Here is a 26,558-nt window from a genome sequence, read left to right on the forward strand (position 1 = left end):
TGAAGTCCGCATTCTTATTCCATGAACCTCGATTTGTAGCCGCGTTTTTCAGCTAGAAATAATCGGCGAGATCTTAATAAATGGACAGCCGGATTCGATGCCTTGCTTCAATTGAAACCGTCACCCCAGTTTGTTGTACATCTTTATTTCGATGGGCTCATTAATTACGCTGCACCGAAAACTTCGCATTTGCACCACCCACCTCGCCGTATTTCATTTCAAAATTGTACTTGAAATAGGACTTGATGACAGGACTGTGATGGGAAAATATGTTTGTACGAGTACTTGCTGCGTTAATAGGCTGTTTTGTTGGTCCGTGATAGAGCATGTTACTCATTATGAGTGAAAATCACATTTGTGTAACATATGCAAATTTTATTACTTAAACAACTAGTTTTTCGGTTTTTAAGCCATCAGAAGGTACAAAAATAAATGTAGTTGTGAATTTTGTGAGAACAATGATTTTAAAAAGCTGCATCCAAAGAGTCCCTCTAGTGACTATCGTTGTTGTTGTTGTGGTCTTCGGTCATGAGACTGGTTTGGTGCAGCCATCCATGCTACTCTATCCTATGCAAGCTTCTTCATCTCCCAATACCTGCTACAACATACTTCATTCTGAATCTGTTTAGTGTATTCATCTCTTGGTCTCCCTCTACGATTTTTACCCTCCACGCTGCCCTCCAATGCTAAATTTGTGATCCCCTGATGCCTCAGAACATGTCCTACCAACCGGTTCCTTCTTCTTGTCAAGTTATGCCACAAACTCCTCTTCTCCCCAATTCTGTTCAATACTTCCTCATTAGCTATGTGATTTACCCATCTAATATTCAGCATTCTTCTGTAGCACCACATTTCGAAAGCTTCTATTCTCTTCTTGTCCAAAATATTTATCCTCCACGTTTCACTTCCATACATGGCTACACTCCATACAAATACTCTCAGGAACGACTTCCTAACACTTAAATCTATACTCGGTGTTAACAAATTTCTCTTCTTCAGTAACGCTTTCCTTGCCATTGCCAGTCTACATTTTATATCCTCTCTACTTCGACCATCATCAGTTATTTTTCTCCTCAAATAGCAAAACTCCTTTACTACTTTGAGTGTCTCATTTCCTAATCTAATTCCCTCAGCGTCAACCGACTTAATTCGACTACATTCCACTATCCTCGTTTTGCTTTTGTTGATGTTCATCTTATATCCTCATTTCAAGACACTGTCCATTCCGTTCAACTGCTCTTCCAAGTCCTTTGCTGTCTCTGACTAAATTACAATGTCATCGGCGAACCCCAAAGCTTTTATTTCTTCTCCATGGATTTTAATACCTGCTCCGAATTTTTCTTTTGTTCCTTCACTGCTTGCTCAATACAACCCTGTCTCACTCCCTTCCCAACCACTGCTTCCCTTTCGTGTCCCTCGACTCTTATAACTGCCGTCTGGTATCTGTACAAATTGTAAATAGCCTTTCGCTCCCTGTATTTTACCCCTGCCACCTTCAGAATTTGAAAGAGAGTATTCCAGTCAACATTGTCAAAAGCTTTCTCTTAGTCTACAAATGCTAGAAATGTAGGTTTGCCTTTCCTTAATCTAGCTTTTAAGATAGGTCGTAGGGTCTGTATTGCCTCAGGTGTTCCAGTATTTCTACGGAATCCAAACTGATCTTCTTCGAGTGTGGTTTCTACTAGTTTTTCCATTCGTCTGTAACGAAGTCGCTTTAATATTTTGCAGCTGTGACTTATTAAACTGATAGTTCGGTAAGACTTTTATGAATATAATAATTCCAATCCCAAAGAAAGATTATCAAACATGATAATTGTTACGTTCGGTATAAGACTAAAGTGAAAAGAACTATTTCGACAAAAAACTATTTAGCTTACATAAAATATATGACACATTGAGTTAATGAATTACATGGCATGTTATAAGAATTGTTCAGAGAATTGACGTTAAATTGAGCAAAATAAAGCGAACTTCTTTTAGTCAAGTCATGCCATAAAACTCTTTTCTCCCCTTTGAATATGTGTTATTTAATTATCCACTCTACCTAAAATTTCCTTTTATTCTTCTGTAACCCCATTTTTCAAATGGTGCAGTTTTCATCTTGTCTGTGCTGTTTATCATCCACGTCCCACTCCACATACGTACTTTCAGAAATGAATTGCTAAAATTGAAGTATGTCTTACAGGTTAACATACCGCGCTATTTCAGTAGAGGTTGTTTGCTACTGCCAGTATGCATTTTACATCCTCTTCACTTTCTTTCAGTCGTCAATTATTTTATTGCTAGACAATAGAACCTTCTTACCACTTTCAGCATCCCATTTTATAATTTTGTCAGTATCAACGGATTTAATTCGAATCCACTGGTCCTGTTTTACTAGTGTTGATAGTCACCTTGTAACGTTTTTTAAGTTACTTCTCATTCTATTGAACTGATCTTCCATATTATTTTCAGTCTATGACAGAATTGGTGTGTCATCAACAAACCTCAAAGTTTTTATTTCTCTCTGTGAACATCAACTCCTTTTCCTAATTTCTTCGTTGTTTCCTTTATTGATTGCTCTACATGCAGACTGGATAACATGGGAGCAGACTTACATGACTGAAGGTTTTCTCTGTGTATTCCAGTGGGAAAATCTCGGGTGATCCGCCAAGTGATGGCGTCCTCTCGTCGCAACGTTTCGGTTAGTTGCGTACCCATTATCTTCTGGATGCTATGAAGATTTTATCGCTTGAACACGCCGAGAAAGCCCGCCGCAGTGGCCGAGTGGTTCTCGGCGCTTCAGTCCGGAACCGCGCAACTGCTACAGTCGCAGGTTCGAATCCTGCCTCGGGCATGAATGTGTGTGATGTCCTTAGGTTAGTTAGGTTTAAGTAGTTCTAAGTTGTCGGGGACTGATGACCTCAGATGTTAAGTCCCATAGTGCTCAGAGCCATTTGAACCAATACGCCGAGAAGGCGTGCAGTTATTTATAGACACAGCGTCCCAATACCTCGCCTGATGGATACTAACTCATCGAAATGTTGCGACATGGCTACATCACCACTCGGCTGATTACCTGAGATGATTATATCATAGGGTAGACTATAATCCTTGTGACGTGGCAATCATGCACTTTGTGCGATTTCTGATTATTTTTCTGGTTAAGGCTAAGTACATGGCTTGCTGTCTCAGGAAGGAGGCTTCAAATTTTCTAGTTAGAAACGAGTGGGCACAGGTCTTCACCCTGTGGTCTAGCATAACCATTGGAGGTTAGAGAAGGAATGTCAGTCCTCGGGGCGCTAAAGTTTGCAGTCGCCCAAGGCAGTAAGCACCTGCTCCATGATTCGTTGTAAAATGCGTTTTTCTCCTTTCAGGGCAGTTTACTATCAAGTCCTGCAAGTCCGTAATGTATCATTGAATATGACGAATTCATCTCCCCATAAGCAGATCTAAGAATGGGCCGACATGGTTCTGCTCGGCCGCCGTCAGAAAATTTGTAGCCTTACACTCCAGATTTTGCTATCTAACGAAAAGCGTTTCACTCACCACCTTGCCTCAGCACGAAGGGATCGACCAATGACAGTGACATCAACAGTGAGATGTACTGTGAGACACGCCGCAGGATACGCAAGCCTATCAAGAGCAAACAGACTGGGCTGCTCACCCTCTTGCGTGTTAAGATGTATTCTATAAGGGGTGTTCAAAACAAAAATTACGAAATATCACTGTGGGGGTAAGTGGAGCCTTTATTCAAAAGTAATAACCAGAGGCCTGATCACACCACTGTTTCACGAGTTGAAGGATTCTCTGTTCCAAGAATTCCTGTGGCTGTGATAGGAGTCAGTCTTTGTGTCTTTCAATCCGTCGTCCGACTTGAAGCCTCTTCTTTTTTTTTTGTTTTTTTTTTTTTAAAAAAAAGCAGATCTATCACATGGAAGTCACAGGGTTACATGTCCGAGACGTAGGGCGGATGTTCAAGCTGCTGCCACTTGAACTTGGCCATTACGCTCTTTGTGATCTTGAAAATGCGTGGACGCCCATTATCGTGGAGCAGAATCACTTCTTCCATGAGCATCCCAGGCCGCTTGCTGTTGATGGGTCTGTGTAGGCTACAGAGTGCCTCACAGTACATGATACTGTTAATGGTTTTTCAATGCTCGAGGAAGTAGATGAGTATCGGACCTCGGACGTCGAAACTGAGGGTGAGCATCACCTTGCATGTGAGGGTACATCTTTGAATTGTTTAGGGGGAGGTGACGACGGATGCTTTCATTGCCTAGATGTCTCTCTATGTTATCCAAAAGCGGCATATACAAGTTTCAACTGGCTTGCTTGTTGTGAAGTTTCGTATCTTTTGATTTGAACACTCCTTTATAAGCCAAGAAGAAAAGTTTCTGCACAGTTCACCCGTACGTGTGTAAATCCATTTAGATGGTCTCATTGGCAGTAGCAAACCCTTCCACGTTGAGTTGTCAGAAAACCAGTGAGCTAGGTTTAGAGGATGGTAATTTTGGCCGCTTGCGACCCTGCTGTGGAGGGCAAAAGACTTATGGCATTGGCTCGTAGTGGGGCGCGATCTCTATACGGTGTCGATCGACGCGTTCTGCCGCTCATTTTCTGAGTTTGGAGCAAGTGTCGCATTTCACTTTAACGCTGCCCAGTTTCTGAAGCAGCTTACAATTTAGGGGATTTGCTGTGGATTTGCTGTCGAGTTTAACGTTTTCCAAGCATCCTTACACGAAAATGAGAGATACCTCTACACAGTGGCAGCGGGACATTCTTGATTAAACTGCGTTTCTAGAGAGTCTCTGTCAATTTTGCGGGACTTTATGTTCATTTCAAACTTATTACATGTCAGATCTTAGAGTAAATGAATGACTTTTTAAACTCACACTTGATTTGAATTTCAGAAGCAAACTATTCTCCTAAAACAGATCCTGGTTAGGTGGCCCTCTAAAAATAAATACAGGCAATTGATTCGCTTTTATAATTGGTTTGTCTCATTCTGAAGGTGTCCCGTTGAAATTCAGTGGGGAAACTTCTGATCATCCAACTTATACGCAGCAGCTGTGATCAGCTGTAGACCGACTAACCCACTCTCTTGTCGCATGGCTTTGATCATGTCGTGAGTAAAGTCGGATAGCGTACCACTTTGCTACAGACAGAAACCAACGACGCTTACATTTCACCCTGTGTCACTCCTTTGTCGAGTACAGCTGTCTCCCTTCTAAGTCATTAGACACATGTAACTACACACTGGTTTCTACACAAGTTGTAAATAACCTTCCACTTCTTTTATTTTATCCCTGATAGCTTCAGCTTCAAAAAGTGCAGCCTAATCAAGGCAGGTATAAACTCCAAGCACGTACCTTCACTGTCTCTGCATCACATATTGGTCGATATACCGAACAGCGTCTGTATGACCTTTCTCGATAGTCAGTAATGCATAACAAGTCGATCCATTTCAGCGTTTAGAGTAATGAATGCTTAATAAGCTATCTGTCTGCCGTATGTGATTGAAATTATACAGCCTTTTGCAAAAGTGGTTCCGAAAAGCTTTCGGATTCAGTACCTAGACGCCATTAATATGGAATGCAGCCCTTTTGCTATACAACCCGTGTCAGTGACATAGTCCAGGAAGGACTATAACGAAGAGTGGACTGTCAATCGCTGAACAAGTAGCTATTCCTGTAGACGTTGAAGATCACATTAAAAGTGATTCTGAGCGTTAATGAAATACCAGAAACGATGAAACAAGTTCCCGAGCGCTTTCATTCCCCTTTTTTCTCCGAGTTGTGTAATTTACAATCCCGTTTAACTAACAGTTAGTAATAAAATTTAAATTTTATTACCTGCGTGAGTTATGGTGCTCCGTGTCCCGAACTTGTACCAGAAACTGAGCCACTTTAGAGCTCGGTTTTTGTCGCCAGTACTTTCCCCCGGTACAGCCGCGCGCATAAAACGCGCCTCCCGGCTCCACTCGCGGGGCGGTCGTGTTTTACGCTCTGTCCCGCAGGAAAATTATGTGGGCGCACCTCTATGGGAGGGCCGCGCATAAATTTTAAGACCCATAAAAATTTTTGGCTTAACCTCTGCGCCGCAATTAATTATAATTAAAATTTATTCCGAGCGACTTATTTTAATAGAGCAGTTTGGAAATGAGCGCCATTTTATTGCAAGTGAAATAGAAGAAAAGATATTTCACGGAACTGCTTCCCGCTTTGCTCGCAAGGACCACGTTGCAGACAGTTTCTGCGGATGTGTGAAGTACAGGGGATTACCAAAGATAAGGAACCTCCAACCTAGTGTTACGTGTAATGTAGTATAGCACTGGAATGCAGAAGCCCCACTGACAATCTAAACATTAAAGGTGACGCTCTAACAATGTTGTAATGTCATTATAACACATAAGGATGTAGGCTATTGGGTCCGTTGTCTAGTAAGTTGAAACCTCTTGGGTAGGAAATGGCTGCATATGTGTGCACTGTTAAACTTCCAATAATTTCCCCCATTGTTCGTCGCCTATGTCTGTGAGTGGCTATTGAGTGACACGGCTATGAGTGAAATGTCTTAGAGAGTTGAGGCAGTTAGTGAGTGGATACTAAACACGGCTTTCACACACTTGCTTCGGGATTGCGGCAGCACCTAGTCTACTCCGTGTTTTCTTGCGGGATTGAGAGTTTGCTGCTATTGGCACTTTGCCTTTTGCGACGGCTCTTTTCAGTCAGCAATCTCCTCTCAGGTAAACGCTTTTAGTAATGCTTGCTAGCAGATATATACTGAAATGACAAGTCATACACATATACAGATGGCGGTAAAATCACGTACACAAGGTATACATGGGCAGTACACTGGTGGAGCTTCCACTTGTACTTGAGTGATTTATGTGAAAAGTTTCCGATTTGACTACGGTCGCACGACGGGAAGTAACTGATTTTGAACGCGGAATGGTGGTTGAAGCTAGAAGCATGCAATATTCCATTTCGGAAATCGTTAGGGAATTCAGTTTCCCGAGATCCACAGTGTCAAAAGTGTGTCGGCAATATCAAATTTCAGGCATTACCTCTCATCACGGACAACATAGTGGCCGAGGGCCTTCACTTAACGACCGACTGCAGCGGCGTTTGCTTAGACTTGTCAGTGCCAACAGACAAGCAACGGTGTGAGAAATAACCGCAGAATTGAATGTGGGACGAACGACAAACGTGTCCGTTAAGACAGTGCAGTGAAATCTGGCGTTAATGATCAATGGCAGCAGACGACCGACAATAGTGTCTTTGCCACCAGCACGCCTTCTCCTGCAGTGCCTCTCCTGGGCTCGTGACTATGTCGGTTGGATCCTATAAGGACTGGAAACTGCTCAGACGAGCAGACGAGTCCCGATTTCAGTTGGTTAAGAACTGATACTAGGGTGCGAGTGTGGCGCAGACCCCACGAAGGCATGGTTTCAAGTTGTCAACAAGGCATCGTGCAAGCTGGTGGTGGTTCCATAATGGTGTGGGCGGTGTTTACACGAAATGTAATGACCATTCACTTGAAATTATTATACTTGGCTACTTGGGACCCATTTGCAGGCATTCACGGTGGAATTTTTAAGGATGACAATGCACCACGTCACCGGGCCACAATTGTTCGCCATTGGTTTGAAGAACATTCTGAATAATTCAACCGAATGATTTGGCCTCACAGATACCGATATGAATCCCATCGAACATTTATGGGACATAACTGACAGATCAGTTCGTGCCCATTTCTGTGCCAACCTCTTCATCTCAAGGAGATAACACCTGCAATCTACATCCTCAATTGTTTGCTGGATGTATCCCAATCTCTGTCTTCCTCTACAGTTTTTACCTTTTACAGCTCCCTCTAGTACCATGGAAGTTATTCCCTGATATCTTAAAAAGATTCCATCCTGTTCCTTCTTCTTCTCAATGTGTTTATATTTCTTTCTTCGCCGATTCTGCGAAAACCCCTAATTCTTTAGCTTTTCAGTCCAACTAACTGCTCTACATTCGGCAAAGGAAGTTGCTACACGATTTTAGGGGGCGTCCCATGACTTTTATCACTTCAGTGTATCAATTTAATAATTATGATGCATTGTCTTGGTGCCATTTCAGATATTATATGTTTTTCTAATTTGCATACAATAGAAATGAATATTGATTGAATTGAAAGGGTTGACTTTTGTGCGGTTAGCGGCGAGGCCTGTCTGTGGCACGTGGATATTTCCATCATTTTCCACCACATTGCAGTCCTGCTGCTGTAGTGCAAATAGTAAATGATTCTTTTTACTCTACATTTTGATCGTGTGAACTAATGTGTTCACCCCCAAAATGCAACAGTTGCTGGTAAGTTTTCTAAACTTGTGGGTAATACACTACTGGCCATTAAAATTGCTACACCAAGAAGAAATGCAGATGATAAACGGGTATTCATTGGACAAATATATTATGCTAGAACTGACATGTGAGTACATTTTCACGCAATTTGGGTGCATAGAACCCGAGAAATCAGTACCCAGAACAACCACCTCTGGCCATAATAACGGCCTTGGTACGCCTGGGCATTGAGTCAAACAGAGCTTGGATGGCGTGTACAGGTACAGCTGCCCATGCAGCTTTAACGCGATACCACAGTTCATCAAGAGTAGTGACTGGCGTGTTGTGACGAGCCAGTTGCTCGGCCACCATTGACCAGACCTTTACAATTGGTGAGAGATCTGGAGAATGTGCTGGCCAGAGCAGCAGTCGAACATTCTCTGTATCCAGAAAGGCCCGTACAGGACCTGCAACATGAGGTCGTGCATTATCTTGCTGAAGTGTAGGGTTTCGCAGGGATCGAATGACGGGTAGAGCCTCGGGTCGTAACACATCTGAAATGTAACGTCCACTGTTCAAAGTGCCGTCAATGCGAACAAGAGGTGACCGAGACGTGTAACCAATGGCACCCTATACCATCACGCCGGGTGATACACCAGTATGGCGATGACGAATACACGCTTCCAATGTGTGTTCACCGCGATGTCGCCAAACACGGATGCGACCATCATGATGCTGTAAACAGAACCTGGATTCATCCGAAAAAATTAGTTTTGCCATTCGTACACCCACGTTCGTCGTTGAGTACGCCATCGCAGGCGCTCCTGTCTGTGATGCAATGTGCAGCCATCGTCTCGGAGCTGATAGTCCGTGCTGCTGCAAACGTCGTCGAACTGTTCATGCAGATGGTTGTTGTCTTGCAAACGTCCCCATCTGTTGACTCAGAGATCGAGACGTGGCTGCACGATCCGTTACAGCCGTGCGGATAAGACGCCTGTCATCTCGACTGTTAGTGATACGAGGCCATTGGGATCCAGCACTGCGTTCCGTATTACCCTCCTGACCCCAGCGATTTCATATTCTGCTAACAGTCATTGGATCTCCAGCAACGCGAGCAGCAATGTCGCGATACGATAAACCGCAATCGCGATGGACTACAATCCGACCTTTATCGAAGTCGGAAACGTGATGGTTCACATTTCTCCTCCTTACACGAGGCATCACAACAACGTTTCACCAGGCAACGCCGGTAAACTGCTGTTTGTGTATGAGGAATCGGTTGGAAACTTTCCTCATGTCAGCACGTTGCAGATGTCGCCACCGTCGCCAACCTTGTGTGAATGCTCTGAAAAGCTAATCATTTGCATATCACAGCATCTTCTTCCTGTCGGTTAAATATCGCGTCTGTAGCAAGTCATCTTCGTGGTGTGGCAATTTTAATGGCCAGTATTGTAGTCCAGAGGTACATGACCCTCCCCCAGACTAAACTGTTAAATACATTGTCAGGGAAAAAATTTAGTAGGCCTGGAAATACGTCGACTTTCATTCGATGATGGCATATGCCACCTGAGGGATAGTAGATTTACTGATAATGGTTTTGACTTCGTCCGCCAACAGATAGCATAGTGGCGCAGCTACAGAGCGCCACCTGTGTCTACCCATTGGTATGGAAATCTCAGAGCCAGAAGGCTCAGTGTGGTGCAAACGTGCGAAGCAAGCAGGCAATCATGCGTTACAGACGCACTTGTGCTTCCTACACCCAAATGAGCTAGCTTGAAGGGTCAAACAGTGGCCATCCGACTGTCGGCATGGTCCTTTCGGAGAACTGCCACTCAAGTTGGACGCTCTGTGTCAGTCGTGAAGCGATACTGGTATCATTGATCAGTGAACATTCCCCCCACGTCTGTAGACGAGGTTCTGGACGTCCATGCAGCACAGACACCAGCCAGGATAGTCGTATTATAAGGGCAGCAGCGGCAGATGGTACAGATACCACGGCAAAGATAAGAGGACTTGTGAGTACACACCTGCCAACGCGACTGTTACAACTACGGTCACGCACGCCCGCCTGGTTAGCCGTGTGGTCTAACGCATGGCTTTCCACATTGGGAAGGAGCTCCTGGTCCCCGGCACAAATCCACCCGGCGGACTTGTGTCGAGGTTCGGTGAGCCGGCCAGTCTGCGGGTGGTTTTTAGGGGGTTTTCCATCTGCCTCGGCGAATGCGGGCTGGTTACCCTTATTCCGACTCAGCTACACTATGTCGGCCATTGCTGCTCAAACAAGTTCTCCACATATGCGTACACCACCAGTACTCTACCACTCAAACATAGGGGTTACGCTAGTCTGGTGTGAGACGTTCGCTGGGTGGGTCCACCAGGGGCCGAACCGCACAATAACCCTGAAAGGGTGGTTCGGTGTGGGGCAGCGGAGGGGTGAAGTGGACTGCGGTAGTCGTCTTGGGGTTGTGGGCCACTGCAGCTGCGGCGCGGACGGAGCCTCTCCGTCGTTTCTAGGCCCCCTATTAACATACAGTACAGTACAGTACAGTACAATACGCTCACGCACACCTCGAACACGACTTTCCCTCACTCCACAGCAGCAACATGCACGGCTCGACTGGTGCCACAAGAGGATCACTTGGAAGATGGAATTTCTGGCTGTGGTATTCGGTGGTGGAAGCAGATTCTACCTGCATGCAAGTAAAAGTCGTTCGCGCCATCACTGTAGACCTGATGAGTGCTGTGTTGTGTAGCACATTCGTCCAAGACACACAGGCTCTAGCCGAGGCCTTATTGTCTGGGCAGGGACAAGCTAAAACTTTCGTTCACCTTTGGTGTTTTTGGAGGGAATGCTAACCAGCGCTCGGTATACACAAATTGTTGTTAAACCCGTTCTTTTGCCATTCTTGCATAAAGAAAGTGCTGTGTTGTTCCAATAGGGTAATGGTTACCCACACACTACCCATGGAACTGAACGTGCTCTGCAACACGTGAAGCAACTTCCCTGACCAGTGTGATCTCCGGACGTGTCTCCACTCTAGCACATGTGGGATATGATGAGACGAGAAGTGACTCGCCTGACTTGTCAGCCAACAACTCTTACAGACCGACGTGAACAGGTCTAGCGAGTGTCACATAGCGGACAATACTCTCCATCCATACAATCGAACTGATGCCAGAGTCAGTACCTACACTACCACCCGGGGAGGCTACATCATGTACTAAGATAGGTGTTTGAGTGTGGGTCGATACCTGGTACCTCAGAACCGCTTGTGCTATTGATCCGTAAATGTAATCATTTCATGTACTTCATATGCACTGTTGCAACAATAAATCTTGAGTGAACTGGAAACGTCTGAAATGGTGTACTATTTTTTTTCCCAGCAGTGTATTTTTACAACATGTGAAACTAATTTCAGATCAATTAAACCTTCGTTACAATGCTTTTTCTGGACAGCGTGCTAAAGACACGGGATTCACTTTGAAAAGGACGGCGCTTCAGACTGTGCAATACATACTGCTCCATTCGTTCATTCATTACCATCTCCTGAGGCGTACTCACTGTAATTGGCAAAATCACATGGTTTTGGGTTCTAATGATTTTGCAATGGTCGCCCAACACGATTGTCATTACAGGACTCTGTTAAATTTATGGTTCTGCATCTTTATTGCACAGTTCTTGATCAGTTGAATAACACTTATGCTTTCCAAAACAGCATTTATAACGCTGCAAATTGGACAGTACTTACCAAAGAATACAAAAAGTACATGGTGACCATTTTATATCTTACAGAAAGTACATATATTTCACTAGCACATTTCTGTATTTTCATTTTTTTGTTTATGATCCTGACAAATGAATGGTATAAGAAATGAATGCCTCAGTTACACATTATTCTCAGGTTTGTTAAAAATAAAAGTTTCAACTAAATTATTATTATTAAACTTTGCTTGATACGAGACTTTACGATAAGAATGTAAAACGAACTTAAAATATCTACAAATATTTTTAATGAAATGATAGTTGCTGAAGTCAATTGATGTTGAACAGATAATATTCTCTACAAACTTTAAAGAAGTAGAAACTGTATAATAAAAAAATAAGAAAATTATTTGGGTGAGTTTTAAAAATACGACATAGTGCTTCAAATTTCCAGCTCATCGCCACAACAAATGAGGAGCCGAAGCTTCAGTGAACATAATGTGTGGGTAAGTATGAAGAAACAACATTTGAATGTTTTTTTTTAAAATCTCATTAAAGTGACATTTACCAAAATTAACTTATTGTAACCTATCATCACGAATATAGTCATAGGTCAACACTACATTGAAGTAAAATGATTGAAAACACATCAGTACTTTTATATTTGTATAATTCTAGACATGTTTGACTCTTTACGTTATTTGACAAAAAAGGTGAAAATTCTAACGATGGTATTTAATAGTACATATATAGGAACATAGAACACTGAGTTATGGTAGCACTCACCTCAAAAAGGAGTGGAATGCTGCAACTAGTTACACTGAAGAGAGCAAAATGATTCCAGAATAGGGATAGTAATCATCGGAGGATTTAGTTTTTGTGAACTGAATGTGTTAGTATGGTCAGAATTTTTACCAGTGGGTAATGGTGTGCAGAGTTGATGGTCCTAATCGTGCTACAGTGTTTAGGAAGTTTCAGAACATTGGAAGCGGAGCCGAATCGACCATTCTATGATCAGAAACATTTCGTAATACTGTAATAGAGGTACTGGTGGTGTGTGAACTTGAGTTGTCCCGCATGAAATAACCATAGAGCTTTTCATTAGCTGTTGGTTCTCCGAAAAAAAAAATGCTGCTTTATGTTCTTCAAAAAACTATTCCAAGTCATGACTTGATGGAAAACTGGTGTTGCACTGATCGTACATCACACTTCTGTTTTCACACCGTGCAGAAGCGCTTAGTGTATTCTTAGTGTAAAGACATTTCTAAAAATTCTCCAAAATTATCTTCAAAAATCTTTTTTTTAATTTTTTTATTTTAATTTATTTATTTTGAAAATGAATGATAATTCTTCAAGGCCGCATTAGCTGCACGTAGGTACATTTTTCAGTCAACACCACCGATTTCACATACTTATAGGTGCAACTTCAGGTGATAATGCGTACTGAATACCATACAATATTTTTATAAAATACTGTTAACATGTAGAGAATAATACCGAGAAAATGGAACAGGTTTTTACTCACAACTTCATAAGGTTAGAGTGATGTACGATGTCCCAATGTTCAAGATGTAAACTGATTAATTGTGTAACCTCTTAAAAATTTGACCATCGAAAGGCTAAACTTGGAATATATCATGATGTGAAAGTTGAAAGCGCCAAAACTTATCCTCCAACAAAATACCTAAGGAACGAGAACGAGTCACTGTGGATTAGAACATATAGGGCAGAAACAGTAGTAATGGACACTCATGCTCCAATAATATACCTGGGGAACGAGAACAAATCACTGCAAATTAAAACATATAGCGGAGAAACAGTGGTAATGGACACAGCATAGTGAGAGATCGTCATTCACCCAAGCTGTTCTATAATACACTCAGGGTCTAAAAACTTGACTCATTAAACGTAGTCCTAAAATGCAGTTCACATTAAAAGAAGAGTGTAGTTAGCGCATACAGTATCTCCGTATAGCTCACTAAGCTCATCTATAGACGAACATGAACAGATTTCTCATTTAAATAGGGGGAAAAGGTGGCAGCAAGCAGACACTTACTAACCGGGAAGAACTGAAGGAAGAACTGAGAAGAGATTAATTAAATAGTAGGGGAACGAAGGGAAGCAGAAGCAGTAGGAGAAGATGGTTTGAGGGAAGAAAAGAAGTGGGAAGCAGTCTGGTAAACTTTTGCATAGAACATAAAATAACTATGTTATTATCTGGTTTAAGAATCATTAAATAAGAGTGCACACGTGGTGTAAGGCTGCAGATAAAGTGCGTTTTCAGATGAATTACACGACGATATGACAGAGAGTGCGAAATGAGATTGTAAACTGCAAAACATTTACAGAGAGAGGAGTATAATATCAACATAATTTTTGGTTATGAGTTGAAGATTAAAACTGAAGAGCTTTCCAGAAAAAATAGGAAATTAAGGTGATTTGGATATGTTGAAAGAACCAGCCGTAGTCGAAAGTTTATAACGGAGAATTTGGCAACGACTGACAAAAACAGGAGAAATGAAAAACCAGAAAGCAAAAGCGTAGCTTTGAGAGATACAATAGGAAAGGCAGCAGAAGACTGAATAGGCAAAAACAAGAGGCCCAATAGAAATTCTTAGATAACACTGAGAGACACCCAAATGCCTTGCTCATACTGTGGCATCAAGCAGTCAGGCCTGCAAGATGAGTGGTCTGCCATGCGAGTGGGCTCATTCTTATTTGTCGAGTATTCTCCTGTTTGAATATTACGCAACGGAAACGCACATCTGACTATTAGTAATTTACACAACACTGACTGTTCACTACGCACTGGCAATACCACATTTTCTTTCTTATTTAACGGCCTTTGTCAACACGTGGCCATCGCACTGAATATGAATGGCGCTCACATTATAAATTCTGGATATCATGACAACATACAATTCGAAGGAAAAGGCCACCAATCTTTTCCTTTTCACTATCTTATTTATTCCGATAAATTCTATAACCTAAACACACAAATTCTATAACCTACAACAATAACACATGAGAAATTCCGCCCAGTAGGCACGGCTTTACATTGGTGATTCTCTATCTTATGGTCTCGTAATTATTTAACGCTACAGTGCACTTTCTGAATAGGATGGTGGATCTTTTTCTATATCTCACACTTCGACTCTCACATCCATCATTACGAAAATTTCCTCCAGACCGAGCGGTACAAAAAGGAACATGCATAACCCACTGCCTCTGAAACGATCTTGTTACTCTCCCATGCCAACCACACATACTTAAATTACAAGACATACACCACACTGCAACATGGAATACAACACAAGGATTAGTCACAACATTATAATCACATCACTTTCAGCTTTCAAACTTCAATTAGTATTCATCCCAGTTTCACACGACACTGCCCCACTTCGTAACTTTTCTTTCCTACTATGAACTCTGGAGGATATATGCACGTATTCCTGTGCAATGCAAGCCAAGTGGCGTTGTTAGATAGACGGCTGACTCACCTTGCTTCTCTCTCAGAGTATTATAGTTTGAATCAAACGTCACACGGAAACATAACACACAAAGTAATATTAAGAACATATTTATCGCACACACGAGTCCTCAACTGATACCATGGACGAGTACTTCTCTTTATCCTTTGTCTCATACACAGATTGAGACTCACACAGTACTCACCACGTGGAAGTACTCGTCTCTAATTTCAAGTCCTGCACACGCCATTTCTTAAATATTTCCAACTGATAGTACACACACTAGTAATTCAGCTTAACTTAAGCACTCGGAAGTATTATTGCTACACGTGGTTTCATTGTGACTGTTGGTCACTTCCGAAGATTACTATGATCTCCTTAATATTACCTGCCTGACATTTAATTCTCCCCACAGCAGTTCCTGAAATAGAGAAATTATTATTCCAAACTACTCTTAAGTATTTCACATGCATACCACGTGTCCACTCTTTTGTCTTTACGGAGCATGCCTAAGACAGGTCTTACCAACAGTAGATCCAGCGGCAGAGTGCTGAAACATGGCCGTTCTTCAGGTCCTCTCGCACCTCTGCCGAAGTGGGGGAGCACCTTGCTACCGTATTGGTCAGCCACATTTCAGGCGCTGAAAGCTCCGGTAAGTTTCATCTCTTTGGTTCCACCAAAGGTGGCCAAAGGATCGTCTCAAAGATGATCATATATTCACATTCACTATCTGCGGTTAGCAGATGACCATACATTCATTCATTTCACAGATCTCACCAAACTGGATGTAGGGATTTATTTTGTGGGAGTGCACATGTGGTCAATTAAATAAGTAAATTGTCATTCTTTCCCACACTGGTATCCGGCTTCGCTGTATTAATTGAAATTGAGTTATTTTTACTAAAACTATGTTGTTCTGAGAAGAATAATGAAGTATGTTGTACCTATTTTCAATGTTGGGCGGTACTGTACCCTTTCAACACGACATATTGAATTCCACAGTCGAATACAGAAAATGTAATAATGCAGCAAATAAAGCAGACAACAGGGAATACCGGCGTCTGAGAAATGATGTTGATAGAAAGTGCAAAAAGGCAGAACAGGAAAGGCTGCAAAAGAAATTCGAAACTGTATAAGCATTTGTGGCTATGGGGAACACAGATGTCCCCTGGAGACAAATTATAGAGGCCTTTGGAGGGAAGAGAGGCCCCTGAAAACCACATGAATGTTAACAGCTGAAATTAGAAACAAGTACTGAACAAAGAAATGAAAGTTTGAAGTTTAAAGCTGGAAGAAATTTACAGGAACTTTACAGGAACTTGAAGATAGTGCAATAGATTGGAAAGGAAGCAGCTAAAGATGAGATGCAGAATATGATATTACGAGAAGTACTTGTCAAGGTAGTGAAACACGTAAGCTGAAACAAGGCCCCTGGAGTAGATGATAATCCCTCAGAATTATTGCGATTCTTGGGTCAGCCACGACAAAACTGTGCCAAATTATCTACCTAGTATGAAAGATATATGAAACAGGAAAAATAACTTTAGACTTTAAAGAAATGTATTTCCGTTTCCAAAGAATGCAGGTTCTGACAGATGAGAATACTACAGATCCAACAGTTCAATAAGTCATGGTTATAAATAACTAACTCATATTATTTGATGAAGAAGAGAAATTGTGGTAGAAGCCGACCTAGGGGAAGATTAGTTTTGATTACGAAGACGTGCAGGCACACCGAGTGCAGAACTGACCATAAGATTTATCTTACGAGGGCGTGCGAGAAGTAATGCCTCCCAATTTTTTAAGAGAAAACTCTTAAAGCTTTACAAATAAAGCGAACATTATGGCTACGTAATTGTTTCTCAACACAGTCACCCTGGCGAAGAACATATTTCTTCCAACGAGGGGCACGTTTGTTGATACCATTACTGTAGAATGTTTGGTGACGGAACCACGATCTCACGTCTGCTTGCGCCGTTATCAAAGTGTCGTCCTCTAAAGTGTTCTTTAAGTTTTTGAAACAGATGAAAATCGGATGGGGCTAAGTCGGGACCGTATGGAGGATGATCGATGACTGAGCCCAACTGGTCGGATTGTCGCAGATGTCACAGCATTCCTATGTGGTCTAGCGTTGTCATACTAAAGGAGAGGGTGTTCCATGTGCGGACGAAGTGCTTTGCGATTAGAAACTCGATCACAGCATGATGTTTCTCACGCTTCATCATAGCTACGCTACACTCTTCCATGTTACAAGCGGCAGATCGGAGTTCTCTAGTGGCAGAGGGCTGCAACTTGCTTCAGCAAAGTGTGATACTCGACCGAGTAAAGTGCGTGACATGTAAGGCCTCAACAGATCTTGAGCATAGAACAAAAAGTTCAGAGGCATTACTTTACCGCACACCTTCGTAGAAGATAAGTTGAAAAAAGGCGAGCGTACGTTTATGAGATATGCTGATATAGAAAGTCTTATTGATATCTGGGAAAAGACAATGCAAAATGCAGATTTGCCCCACATTCGTGACAACATGATGATGTGTTCTGGACAACTGTAAGTTGACTACTGCGTACAGAAGAGAGTCTAGAATTTTTTTCTGATGTGTTCTTTGTTTTGTTGCTTCTAATGAAGATATGAGACGTCTGTCCAAAAAGTCATAAATTTATTTAAAAGTGACTAAACAAGAGAATCGAGCCTTTATTGTTGAAACATACTGTCCAGTAGTTGCCGCTTATATATCCAGAGTTCCAGGGTACCAATCTTGCTTTTCCTCCTATCGACAAATTCAGAACTGCGTTTTTGAAGCCACCTTTTACACTAAACTAAATCAAATAAAAAAAAATCTACAGTGCGGAAGTTGGAGTTTCATACGACAAGTGTTCTTTTTCAGGTAAATGCTTTAGTATTTTCTCTGAGAAAAATCAGATCGTATCCCATTGTCCTTTCATTTCAAGGGATCTGTACAATAACTGGAAAAATTTTGTGTATGCTACAATGGGATGGACTGTAGCAGAGATGGGATCCAGAACCACGCACAGGGGAACCGACATTGGACGCTGCCAGCCATCACCCTGCATTTTCAGTACCTATCAGCAGCAGGAAGCTTGCTTGACACCGTTCCAGGTGGCAACTCGAGACTTCGAGAAGCGTCTCCGGCTTGACCAAGTTCTGCTTGCCAGTGACCGCTGCCATCCCGCATCTTGCCTCTGTACCACACCGTTCGGTGTGACGGATATATACAGCTATCATCGGAAAGTCAGCAAGCAGCAGCTGCATTTAAACCCTTCCTGTACCAGCCATCGCTGTCAAACAGTTGGCAAGCCCTTCCTGTGCCAGCCATCGTCATGTAACAGTGTGACAGCAGTGTGACGTGTAGCCTATGTTGTTGGGTACCGTCTTGATGTTACTGCAATCTCTACTGTCGCCAAACTCGCAACCGCTACCCACCGTCCGAGGGTCCGGGTGCTTAGGCACTCTACCATCTTCTCGGAACTATGACGCAGGTGTCCAACCATCCCCGCAGATGCTGAGGTATCAAGAACGGACTTCAATGTCCTATCCTACCAGACATGGCGCAGTCTGACGTATTCACTGTGGAGCAGCAACGCCGGGCCGACACGACATGGACCAGGAAGTGCGAGCTCTCTCTTGACGCAGCAGCAGCGATGCAGGTAACTGCTCTGACCTGTTACCTCCACACCGTGCCGGAGGTCGGCGCTCTGAGTGCCACTGAACGATCTATTCGCATCGCAAGCAATCAACGTTGGTTGCTTCGAAGGCCAATGATCATAAACAAATAGTAACTGTTGTATCTACGAAGTTGTCTTTCCTTACTGCATCTTCTAACAACCCTACCACAACAAAAGTCAAACATTAATTATGACTGTAGTGTTGCTCACGCTGCTAAATATTGCATTTTCGGGCAACAACAAAGTTATATTATGTGGCAGGTGTCATTAGAGCACAGTTATTAAAGTCATTTCTGGAAATAATGGATAAACTAGGCACTCATATTTTCGTGTTTCCCACGCTGGTCTCATTGTGAACTCATGGCTCAATCGTCGATAATCTAGGTAGTGACGATTTCAAGGTCTGATGTAAAGAGGCCTAGGTGTTATTCTGCGATATTCAAAGGTTTTATAGACGCGCTTCACAAACCATTCTTGAATGTTAAACCTTTGCAAGTTAGGACAATGGTGATGTAAAATAGTAATCAGCACTCCGAATGTAAGTTACACTTCTTTTTTATTACTTTTGTTGCAATATCACTTCACAATATAAAACATACTTGAAAATATCTTCCTCATTGTTAAAGTTCACATTTCATAAACTGACTACAATTTGCGTCTTTTCAACATGACGACCAAGACTTGACTGTCGAATAACCGCTTACGCGCCCCAAAAATCAGAGTTACAAGTACGTCAAAGATCATACTGACAAAAAAAGAATACACATAAGAATAATATCATTGCAATATAAACATATCGATGTATCAAAGTACCTCTACATTAATGAAATCAAATCTGAATGTTATCACAGAAATACGTTAACTATTTTACAGAAACACAGTAGAAAATTGCTGGTATCGAGAGGTTGAGGAGAGGTTCCGTAATCGTTACGTAATTCAAGTATCATTACAATCTTCACCCACCTTTGGGAGAGAACTGCCGGCCGAATCCTATCATCCTGCTAAGCCCATTATGATGCTAATGTCATTGATGGAGCACGATGATGGATGGTTAAAACAGGACAAATAAATTTGTCCATGACCCTTCTCATAGCATCGTCTCCATATTCGCTTTATGGAGAACACCAACAAAGGGTCCTTTAAATAAAATTCTTGTTTCGCAAACACCACTTCAGTCCGTCAGTCGACACTGTTTCTGAACGTTACATGCTGTAAATAATTAACGGTGAACGAGAAATAAAACTTATACACTGCTTGCCGATAGCTAAGGAACGTCTGACACTTGCTAAGGAACAAATGCCAATTGCTACGGAACAGCCGATAACTGCTACAGAACACTCGACTGAGACCTGGTACCAAGGAAGGCAGGGTTGGGTTGTGATTGTGGACGGGGCCGTAATCAATTCCTGTTCGTTAGTTTATTTTTGAATCACGTATACTTTATTTAGAAACAACAACAAATAAAAGGTGACAATAAATTAGTAAGTGTTCCACGGCTGTAGGCCTTAATAACAACAAATTCAAAGTATTTCTCGCTGAAGGCCTCAACAGTGACAATTTAAAACTATTTCACGGCTGAAGGCCTGAATATCTATCTTAAGAACCAGTTAAACTGCTTCAACCAGCAATTACAGTTATTAAAATATTTAAAAAATCTCACTGGTCGAATAAAATTCTCTAATTAGAATTTTAAGACAAGTAACACTCTCGGCTGAAGGCCCTAATGACAACAAATTCAAACTATTTCTCGGCTGAAGGCCGCAATAGTAATAATTTAAAAACTGTTTCACGGCTGAACGCCTAAATAGCAATCTCTTAAGAGCCAGTTAACTTCTTCAAACTTGAAATTACAGTCATTAAAATATTTTTTTTATATCACCAAATCGGATCAAACCAATGGGGAGGGGGGAGGGGCGCAGACTTGGCTCCAAGGATCGACCTGGGAAAGTCCCCCAAAACTTCGCAAGCAATGAGACAGGCAGCCAAGAGTTACATTCACATCACGAGATGGTAACTCGGACTAGTGGCAGTTTAAACTGATGACCAATACAACTTTAAACATAGCTGTGTGCAGCAACCGTAAAAATATTTTTTTGTAGTAAAGACAGCCCACTGGTTGCAATGGATTTTATAGTCGAATTGACCATGGTTTCGACTCCTAAACTAAGGGAGTCTTCATCAGAATTTATATTACATATCTAAAAAGTTGAGTAGCCTGATGTCACCTGTTTCAGTATATAAAAGCAGCCCTTAGCGGCAATCTTTAATTTTTAACTATAAATGACAGTAAAACTTTTACGTAGGATGTTTTATTATGTGACGTGGCCTTTTTGGTGTTAAAATTGTATGACGAGAGCTGTAATGCTCAACTTCTTACGTATGTAATATAAATTGTGATGAAGACTCCCTTAGTTTAGGAGTCTAAACCATGGTCAATTCGACTATAAAATCAATTACAACCAGTGGGCTGTCAAAAAAAAAAAAAAAAAGACCAGTAATCATTTGCTGAATCTACCAAACGTACGGTGATCAATGCAACGATGGAATAACACACGCAAGCCGGAACCGGCGGTCAGCACTACGTCTTCAGACTCTGGTGTTTAGGGCATCCGGAAGCAGAAAGGAACCACTACTACCACAGTAGGAAGAAGGAAAAAAAAAAAAGCACCCGGCCCCCAAATCAAGGAAGCTGTCGAACCACACACCTTACCGGACAGCAGCGGCAAGGCGAGGAAAAGTACAATGCCGTAACATACACTAGGCTCTATGGCAGGTAACGGGGACGTTAGCGGCCACTAGGGCAGGAAAAATACCACTAGTTGAACTTCACAAACAATAGCATATAGAATGCAACAATTAATAATAAGAAGTGGAGGAAGGCTAATTAGGTTCGCCTTCCCCAAACGCTCCACTAGCTGCTCTTCGTCTCGGCGGCACTGCGAGCAGCGACACGCAAGCAAAGGGAGGGATCTCACAATGGTGGAGGTTTCACTACTTGACTTGAAGCCCACTCAACTTAAACTTCCTGGGTCCGGTTGACAACGAGGTTGTACCCCTCGCGACTACAGCCCTTCCATCCGGCAGTGCACGTGTGCCGCCAATGGTCCCGGTGTGTTCTCGCGCTGCGCGGACCTGGCTGCTCGTCTGTCCCCAACCGAACTGCCGACTCACACGAAACGGAGACACCACAACTTCACCCCAAAGATAGTACCACCGTTACTGGATATCGATAACCGCCGCTACTACCACTAGCGGACAGACAACGCTTGAAAACGGAGTGGCGCCAATGAACACAAGAAGAAGACGACAACCAACTAAATGATGCCATCCTGGCAATGGCACCAACGCGAGCCGCAGCACGGCTCACCGACCAGTGATAGCAAAGGGAAATGTAGAGGGCGGTATATGTTAATTGCAGCCAGGCCTGTATATGTAAGCTCATGTACTGTGGTGTGTGACGAAGATTATTGTGAAACCGATTGGAGCGACATTTCGTGTGGTATGGCCAGATGTCTTCAAGACATAATTTGAGTGCTTACAATCGTATACGAGTTGTTGGACAGCTTGACATCAGTCAAGGAGTCAGTACTGCGGCCTCAGTAATGGGTGTGTCCAAAAGTGTCATCTCGTGATTAAAAAGGGGCGCTGAATTTGTAAATGCTATGTGAAAGCATTCTGGTGCTCGTAGACGGACCATTACACGGCAAGAGTATAGATATGCAGCCGTAGTGGCAAAAAGAAACTGACATCTCACTCCCACGCATATGGCTGCAGACCTTGGAACCGCTACCGGTACGTGTATCACTGCTAGAACCATTTGGCGGCGATTACATCGGACTGGTTCGTATACTCGGAAGCCTGTTAAATGCATCCCATTTGGGTCACGCCGTCTATGAGAAAGAGTTCGTTGGCGCTGGCAGCATGTCGGTTGGGGGCCAGTAAAAATTAATCTGGAGTGATGTTCTCCGAGGAAGTCCCGCTTCACTGTGGGAAGTGATTCCGACCACCAGTTAGTGAGGGGAGAGAGGGGAACACGTCAGACGCCACAGAATGCTCATAAATGTCATTAGCGTGGCCTAGGCGTTACGGTGTGGGCAGCCATTAGGCACTATGGACGAACACAGATGCAAAAGGTATTGCAGGGAGATTATTCCCTAACATATCCGTCTGTTTAGGGGTGCGGTTGGTTTATGGACGACAATCACCGCCCACACAGGACCGATAATGTGTCGGGCAAACTGGAAAGTGAAGGTATTGGACGTGTGGGAAGGCCCAAGTACTCCCTGGACCTGAATCCTGTAAAGATAGACTGAGATGCTCTTTCTTGGCAGACATGTTTCTTAACCAGCGTCGCCTCCCTGACCCGTGCTGAGCTCTGTAAGTGAAAGTTTAGACTTATTATACAGCCCAGACGTTTTGTTTATTATTGAGAGATAGAGCGGTAGTTACAAAGTTTTAAGTAGCACTTCGAAAAATCAAGCACGACCATGACTTGGTTATAATGTTAGACCACGTCTACACATTCAGCCTTAACTGCGACACTTTCTCCACCACAGTCGATCACGGAGACTTTGGATTTTCACAAAACGTTCCAACTCCAGAATCACTTCGTCGTCCTTCCAGAAATACTTGCCACGCAATGGTTTCTGTTTCTGGAGGAACCATGGCAGTTGCAAAATAACACTAAGTATCAGGTAATCTGATGGCAGTTGAGCTATCTTTTTCGACGGTGGTGAATCCTCATTTTTCCTGTGCTCCCTTTGCTTCTTTGTCATAGTGACTCACAGAGCACTCTTTTCTGCTGATTAAGCGGCTAAAGCGTTCATTTGGACTGGCCTGACACAAGTGCAACATTTGCGCCTCTACCTCGGTGCTGAGGGCTTTCTGAAGCAGCGCCGGAACCGAGCAGGCAGAGACGTTTGTCATGTTCAAAATATTGGCGAATGTTTTAACAACTGGTCGATGAAATGTGCATACTTTTCCCACTTTCACCTAGACTGTGATACGGCGGCGTGCCCAGTTCTTCACGGAGAAGTTGTCTGCCACATCGTTCTTCGTCATTTCTGATTTGTTTGACCACATTGGAGGCGTCCTTACCATGTGACCCACTGTGTCATATTACGGCGCACTGCTGCTGAGCACTTTCAACTCAGCATGGATGGTTGTAGCTTGAAAACAAATTTATTTATTTACTTATGTCAAAAGCATGAAACTTCAACTCACAAGGTACATACATATACAGTATCGCTCAAAAGTACACTCCTGGAAATGGAAAAAAGAACACACTGACACCGGTGTGTCAGACCCACCATACTTGCTCCGGACACTGCGAGAGCTGTACAAGCAATGATCACACGCACGGCACAGCGGACACACCAGGAACCGCGGTGTTGGCCGTCGAATGGCGCTAGCTGCGCAGCATTTGTGCACCGCCGCCGTCAGTGTCAGCCAGTTTGCCGTGGCATACGGAGCTCCATCGCAGTCTTTAACACTGGTAGCATGCCGCGACAGCGTGGACGTGAACCGTATGTGCAGTTGACGGACTTTGAGCGAGGGCGTATAGTGGGCATGCGGGAGGCCGGGTGGACGTACCGCCGAATTGCTCAACACGTGGGGCGTGAGGTCTCCACAGTACATCGATGTTGTCGCCAGTGGTCGGCGGAAGGTGCACGTGCCCGTCGACCTGGGACCGGACCGCAGCGACGCACGGATGCACGCCAAGACCGTAGGATCCTACGCAGTGCCGTAGGGGACCGCACCGCCACTTCCCAGCAAATTAGGGACACTGTTGCTCCTGGGGTATCGGCGAGGACCATTCGCAACCGTCTCCATGAAGCTGGGCTACGGTCCCGCACACCGTTAGGCCGTCTTCCGCTCACGCCCCAACATCGTGCAGCCCGCCTCCAGTGGTGTCGCGACAGGCGTGAATGGAGGGACGAATGGAGACGTGTCGTCTTCAGCGATGAGAGTCGCTTCTGCCTTGATGCCAATGATGGTCGTATGCGTGTTTGGCGCCGTGCAGGTGAGCGCCACAATCAGGACTGCATACGACCGAGGCACCAGGGCCAACACCCGGCATCATGGTGTGGGGAGCGATCTCCTACACTGGCCGTACACCACTGGTGATCGTCGAGGGGACACTGAATAGTGCACGGTACATCCAAACCGTCATCGAACCCATCGTTCTACCATTCCTAGACTGGCAAGGGAACTTGCTGTTCCAACAGGACAATGCACGTCCGCATGTATCCCGTGCCACCCAACGTGCTCTAGAAGGTGTAAGTCAACTACCCTGGCCAGCAAGATCTCCGGATCTGTCCCCCATTGAGCATGTTTGGGACTGGATGAAGCGTCGTCTCACGCGGTCAGCACGTCCAGCACAAACGCTGGTCCAACTGAGGCGCCAGGTGGAAATGGCATGGCAAGCCGTTCCACAGGACTACATCCAGCATCTCTACGATCGTCTCCATGGGAGAATAGCAGCCTGCATTGCTGCGAAAGGTGGATATACACTGTACTAGTGCCGACATTGTGCATGCTCTGTTGCCTGTGTCTATGTGCCTGTGGTTCTGTCAGTGTGATCATGTGATGTATCTGACCCCAGGAATGTGTCAATAAAGTTTCCCCTTCCTGGGACAATGAATTCACGGTGTTCTTATTTCAATTTCCAAGAGTGTATTTTGTAGAGATAACAAATTCGGAAAACAAATTCCTTAGGAGAAAATTTAAATGATAGAAACGAATTACCAAATCGTTATAATGTGTATTTTATTCTCTTACACATATTACACAATTATAATCTTTGCATTAATAATAAAATACAAGTGAACAAACTGCCTAGGTTCAAAAGTATTATGTTAGAACTGAACAGAAGAAGTCTTGATCCATGATGTCCTTGGCTTAATACTTGGTTGTATAGTGGTACATTGCGTGTGTTGCTGCAGCACACCTGGATGGCGTTGAATCTACGAGTTTGGTCAATCACGCCTGCGGAATCTTCTTCCATTGCTCACACAATTCTTTGTAGAAGGCCTCCTCGCTGGTGCAGTTTTACTGACGAGCACGTCTATCCACCTCGTCTCAAAGATGTTCTACGTGGTTTAAGTCTAGACTTCGGCTTGGGCACTCGAATACCTTTACTTTGTGCTGCTTCGGAACGGTCTTCACATGGCCAGAAGTGTGTTAGGATTGTTAGAATGCTGGAATGGCCAATTACAAGGCATACTTCATCTTCCTTGAGGTACACTGTGTGTTCATATTTCACCATACATCAGACTAGTCACAACCCCATGAAGTTTGACGAGAGGACCTACACCATTTCGTGAGGAACAGCCCCACACCATGGTACTTCTATCTCGTGCTTCATCGTGGGTACTCGGGGCTTTCTTTCGTTCC

Source organism: Schistocerca cancellata, chromosome 2 (genome assembly GCF_023864275.1).
Source record: "Schistocerca cancellata isolate TAMUIC-IGC-003103 chromosome 2, iqSchCanc2.1, whole genome shotgun sequence".
In the NCBI taxonomy this organism is placed as follows: domain Eukaryota; kingdom Metazoa; phylum Arthropoda; class Insecta; order Orthoptera; family Acrididae; genus Schistocerca; species Schistocerca cancellata.